Source organism: Cygnus atratus, chromosome 16 (genome assembly GCF_013377495.2).
Source record: "Cygnus atratus isolate AKBS03 ecotype Queensland, Australia chromosome 16, CAtr_DNAZoo_HiC_assembly, whole genome shotgun sequence".
NCBI lineage: Eukaryota > Metazoa > Chordata > Aves > Anseriformes > Anatidae > Cygnus > Cygnus atratus.
Window position 1 is genome coordinate 16,118,562 of NC_066377.1, and position 6,000 is coordinate 16,124,561.

The following is a 6,000-nucleotide window of genomic DNA, read 5'->3' on the forward strand; positions in this document are numbered from 1 at the left end:
CCTTCCGCACCGCGGCCGCGTCGGGGCTGCCCGGGCTGCGCGTTGCCGTGGCGACCCGCCGTGCGCGGCCAGGCAGCTCCCCAAAATCATGCGGTCGGATTAAAAATTGACACTGCAGCGTTGAAGAATACACGGGTTACCATGGCGACGGCATTCATTAAGTGCATGCATTCTCAACCTGCCCAATTACCGCCCCCCCCCCCCCCCCCCCGTGCACACACTCACACTCACGCACGCGGCCGGCCCGAGCCGCCCAGCGCCCCTCCCGGCGCGGGGCTCCGCTGCCCTCGGGCCGTGCGGGCGCCGAGGAGCCCGGCAGCGGCGGGGCGGCACGGCTGTCACCCGCATCTGCGCAGCCCGCTCCCGGCCCGTGCGGCTCCGGCGCGGCTCGGCGCGGCCCCGCGAGCACCGCCCTGGCCGGGCCGCCCGGTGCGGTGCGGTGCGGTGCGGGCCGCCGGGCGCCGCCGTGCAGGTAAGCGGCGCGGCGGGGGCACTGCCGGGCCCGGGCCCGCGGCGGACGGAGGCTGCGGCCAGCGCCTCCCCGCCCCTGCCAGCCCGGGCTCGCCGCTGCGGCGGGCTCGCTGGGGTTCTGCCTTTCCGTGTTTTATTTTTTTCTTTCTCCCCGAAAGGCAGGACTAGCAGCGCGGTAGCCTTGCGGTTCGGTCTCCCCAAGGGCAGCGGGGCAGGCGCGCCCGGAGGCCCTGCCCGAGCCTCGCCGGGAGAGGCGGCCCGCCCCCGCCGGGCCCCTGCGCTGTGCTGGCCGCGCTGTCCCGGGGCAGGGCAGGGCAGGGCGCGGGGCCGGGCCCTGGCGGCCGCCGGCTGCAGGGGCAGCTCCTGGCCGTGGCGCCCTCGCTGCGCGCCGCCCCCTGCAGGCGAGGCGGCCCCGGCGCTCCCCGCGGAGGGGGGGGGAGAACTCCGCCATTTTCACGTCCTGAAAGGAGAGCCGTGACTACGCGGCCGAGGAGCCCCGGGCTGGGCCCTGCGCGTTGCGCGGCGGCTGAGGCCGCACCGAGGCCTCACGGGGCCCGGCACGGGCTCTGCGGCTCGGCCTGCCGGTGGGCGGGAGAGAGGGAAGCCGGGGCGGCCCTCACTGCCCGTGCCGGCCGGGACGCGGCGGGAAGGGGGCGGCTGAGTCGGCCCCGGGCCCCGTCCCTGCGTGCGGGGCTGCGCCCGAGCCGTGGGGCCGCTGCTCGGCGTCAGCGGGAGTCCCGGGCCCTGCAGAGCGGATATGGGGAGAGGGGCTGTTGGGATCGTTTTAGGACTGTGTCATGTCTGTGCAACACAGAAATTTTTCTTTATGCATAACACTATGCCAAACAATGGGGGGCGTATCTAACCAAAAAAAAAAAGAAAAACAAAAAAGCGTGTGCGGATGTGTGTCTCTTCTGGAGGAAGTTCTGTACTGGCTGGCTGTAGATCACGGTGCGCAGACTGGTCTGCTGCCAGGGTGGCTTCTTGGGAGAACAGGATAACCCCTTTCATTCCACCCTTTGCTGACTGCTAGGGAGAGCAAACAGGGTTTGTGTGGTGTGAGACAGGGCTCTCACCATGTTGTATGGGGTTTATGTGGCAAGGTTGTGGTAGCGGGGGGCTGCAGGGGTGGCTTCTGTGAGAAGAATCCAGAAGCTGCCTCATGTTAGATAAGGGCCAGTTCCAGCTGGCTCCAAAGGGACCCACCACTGGCCAGAGCCGAGCCATTAAGCGATGTTGTTTGTGCCTCTGTGAGAGCAGATTTAAGAAAGTAGGAAAAAACCTGCTGGGCAACAGCAACTGGGAGAGCGAGGAGTGAGAAACAGCCCTGCAGACCCCAAGGTCAGTGCAGCAGGAGGTGCTCCAGGCATGCAGCAGCAGTTGCCCTGCAGCCTGTGGAGAGGCCCCTGGTGGAGCAGGCTGTCCCCCTGCAGCCCATGGGTCCCACACGGAGCAGATCTCCATGCTGCAGCCCGTGGAGGAGCCCCCGGTGGAGCAGGTGGATGTGGCCTGGAGGAGGCTGCAGCCCCCGCAGGAGCAGGCCCCAGGCCGGAGCTGCTGCCCGTGGGGGACCTGTGCTGGAGCAGTTTGCTCCTGGGGGATGGACCCTGTGGTACGGAGCCGTGTGGGAGCAGTTCTTAAAGAGCTGCTGCCTGTGGTCAGCCCCCACAGGCTCAGTTCGGGAAGGACGGCATCCCGTGAGAGGGACCCCAAGCTGGAGCAGGGGCAGCGAGTGACCGAGAAGGAGTGCCGGAGACGAAATGTCATGGGCTGACCATAGCCCCCATTTCCCTGCACTGCTCGGGGGGAAGGAGGTGGAAAAAGGTGGATGGGGGAAGGTGTTTTTAGTTTGTTTTTAGTTTCTTACTGCTCTAGCTTGTTAGTAATAGATAATAAATTGCATTAATCTCCCTTATGTTGAGTCTGCGTTGCCTGTGACAAAAATTGTTGAATGATTTTCCTGTCTTTATCTCAGTCCTTCAATACTTTTCATTTTTTCTCTCCCTTTCCCTCTGGGGGGGGCGGATAGAGTGAGAGAGCGGCTGTGGTGGAGCTCAGCTGTCCAGCTGAGTAAAACCCCCACATGTGCCCAGGAGTGACCAAGGGGTGTTTCTCCCATGTGGAACTCCTGCAGCGTCCAGGAACTCCAGCTGAGGCAGAGACAGGGCACAAGACTGCTCTTTCTTGGCTTTCCCAAGAAATTCTCTTTGGGCTGCATGGAGGTTGGAAGTCCCTTACATGGTAGATGCTTGGCAACGTTCCTTCTGGCATTTTTCGGCGGTGCATGAAAACATGCTGTCCTGGCACCTGAGGATGACACCGCTACAGTCCTTGAAAGTGGCTGCAGCATGGCATTAGTCCAGCCTAGGGGGCTGTGCAACAACCAGCTTGGGCTACGGAGGGGATGGTGTAGGTGGTCTAGGGCAGACTCTGAATGTATTTCTGTATTAGTTATAAAAGGAGATAGAAGACTGGACATTTTAAAAAGTTTTGGGATCATATCTTAGTCCTCTTTGGATGCTTTTGGCTGCTCATAAGTGTAACTTGAACTTCTGTGGGGATCGGCACCCAGATGTTGGCTGCCTGAGTTTCAGGCTGCCTTCTGGTCTTAGCATTGAGCCTGGATGATGTTACCTTGAGCCTTTTTAGGGCTGGTGAGTGAGGGCAGAATAAGCAGAGAGAGGTGATAGTTTTAACTTGGCCTGGGTGAGAAGGTGGGGAACTGGCACTGCTCCAGTGTGAGCTGTGCTCCCCCAAGCAGGGTGATCAGCCATGCCTGAGTCTGCCTGCTGTGGATTTCACCGGAGCACAGTGTCTGGCCAAACAGGGAGCACCTCAGCAGCATTAGAGTATAAATTTCAAAAGCCAAGCTGTAGACAATAGCATGCTGGAATGTTCTGAGCAGTGCTTGGAGGCAGAGTTGGCTGGCAAGGTCTTTAGTAGCCCCAGCATGGCATATTAGATCACTTCCCAGCCAACATGGGTTCAAGGGGGGTAGGTCCTGCCTAACAAATTTGATTTCCTTTTATGATAAGATCACCCATCGAGTCGATCAAGGGAAACCAGCTGATGGGATCTTTTTGGACTTCAGCAAAGCTTTTGACACGGTTTCCCATAGGATCCTACTGGACAAAATGTCCAGCATACAACTTAACAAAAACATCATGTGATGGGTGAGCAATTGGCTGATGGGCAGGGCTCAAAGGGTTGTGGTAAATGGGGCCACATCTGGCTGGCGGATGGTCACCAGTGGGGTCCCTCAAGGCTCCATTTTAGGGCCAGTCCTCTTCAATGTTTTTATAAATGATTTGCATGTAGGACTAGAAGGTGTTTTGAGCAAATTTGCTGATGACACCAAACTTGGAGGAGTTGTGGACTTGGATGAGGGTCAAAAGGCCTTGCAGAGAGATCTGGACAGATTGGAGAGCTGGGCGATCACCAACCGCATGAGGTTTAACAAAAGCAAGTGCCGGGTCCTGCACCTGGGACGGGGCAACCCTGGCTATACGTACAGACTGGGCAACAAGACGCTGGAGAGCAGCCCCGCAGAGAGGGATCTGGGGGTTGTGGTTGACAGCAAGTTGAATATGAGCCAGCAGTGTGCCCTGGCAGCCAGGAGGGCCAACCGTATCCTGGGGTGCATCAAGCACGGCATTGCTAGCTGGTCGAGGGAAGTGATTGTCCCACTCTGCTCTGTGCTGGTGCGGCCTCACCTCGAGTACTGTGTGCAGCGCTGGGCACCACAGTACAAAAAGGATGTAAAACTGTTGGAGAGTGTCCAGAGGAGGGCGACGAAGATGGTGAAGGGCCTAGAGGGGAAGACATATGAGGAGCGGCTGAGGCTTGGCCTGTTCAGCCTGGAGAAGAGGAGGCTGAGGGGCGACCTCATTGCAGTCTACAGCTTCCTCGTGAAGGGGAGTGGAGAGGCAGGTGACCTATTCTCCGTTATCACCAGTGATAGGACTCACGGGAACGGTGTTAAGCTGAGGCGGGGGAAGTTTAGGCTGGACATCAGGAAGAGGTTCTTCACCAAGAGGGTGGTTGCACACTGGAACAGGCTCCCAGGGAAGTAGTCACTGCACCAAGCCTGTCTGAATTTAAGAAGCAATTGGACTGTGCACTTAGTCACATGGTCTAAACTTCTGGGTAGACCTGTGCGGTGCCAGGAGTTGGACTTGATGATCCTTATGGGTCCCTTCCAACTCGGGATATTCTATGATTCTATGATAACTGCTTATTCTTCCCAGGTGTGTGTCTGAGCCATCCACAGGCCCAGGAGCAGGTCCCAGTGACAGTGACACTGCTGGGATGGCAGGTGACACAGCCACCAGGAGAGAAGTTCCAAGTGTTTCTGCGTTGTTAACTCTGACTGTACCTGAAGCGAACGGCCACTTGATGCTCTCTTGCCCTTCTCCCTCCCATCTCTGTGTTCACAGCATCCATTCAGTAACTTGAAATGTGCAATACAGAAAACAGCCTCTCATCACCCTGAAGAACATTTCACCCTGTTTTGAGCTGTAGGTAAAAGCCACAGCACAGAGAAAAGCAATGGAGACAGCCTCAGTCCACTCCAACCCTCGCCCTTTGCTGCAGCAAAAACTTAAGGGGTCTGGGGGCCCTGATGTACCTCCAGAGGATTGATTGACTCATGGGTTTAAAGCAGTCAAATTTGGAAGGGAAGAGGTGTGTATGTTTGCCTTTATCCACTGGACTGCCTGGCTGTGTGAAGGGTGCTGCTGAGCGTTCTCCTGTGTTTATATGGTGCAAATACTATTACAGTGCCATTAGTCTCTTACAATGCCTGCTCTGGGCAATGCCTGAAGACAGAGGAAATTCCAGGAAATCAGCTCCCAGCTCACTGTCTGCAGTGCTTTGTAACACCATCTGTAGTTTTAGCATGATCCCAGGTGTTGCTTTTTCTTAAAGGCTCAGTTTTGCCACTGGAGGTCATTAAGTGTCCATGTCTCAGCCTGGGCTCTGTCCAGTAGCTCCATGTCTGTCCTGTGTTGTGGAGCCCAGAACTGGATCCAGTGCTCCAGCTGTGGCCTCGCCAGTGCTGAGCAGAGGGGAAGGAGCACCTCCCCTGACCTGCCGTGGTGCTCGTAATGCAGCCCAGGATCCCCTCAGCTGTCCTTGTGGCAGGGGTATGCTCATGGCTCATGGTCACCATGGTGTCCACCAGGACCACGAGGCCCTTTCCTGTAAAGCTGCTTTCCAGGCAGGCAGCCCCCAGAGCACACCAGTGCAGAAATAATGTTTTAAATTCTCAGAAGCTACAAAACCAGTAAACATGTTATATTGTTTTAGATATAGCTATTTTAAGCCAATTTTGTGATGAAGAGATATATAAATTTTGACTGCACTGTGCTTTATAAAGTGCTGATTGCTGGGGCTGTAGCACATCCTTGAGCTGAAAACTGCTCTTCTCCCTGCTCCTTTATGGCCTGTTGCACAGAGCTTAGCTTTCCTGTCTGCCAACAGATAATCCCCTGGCTTTGTCATGGGTTTGTGAGAGGTAGGGTGTGAGGC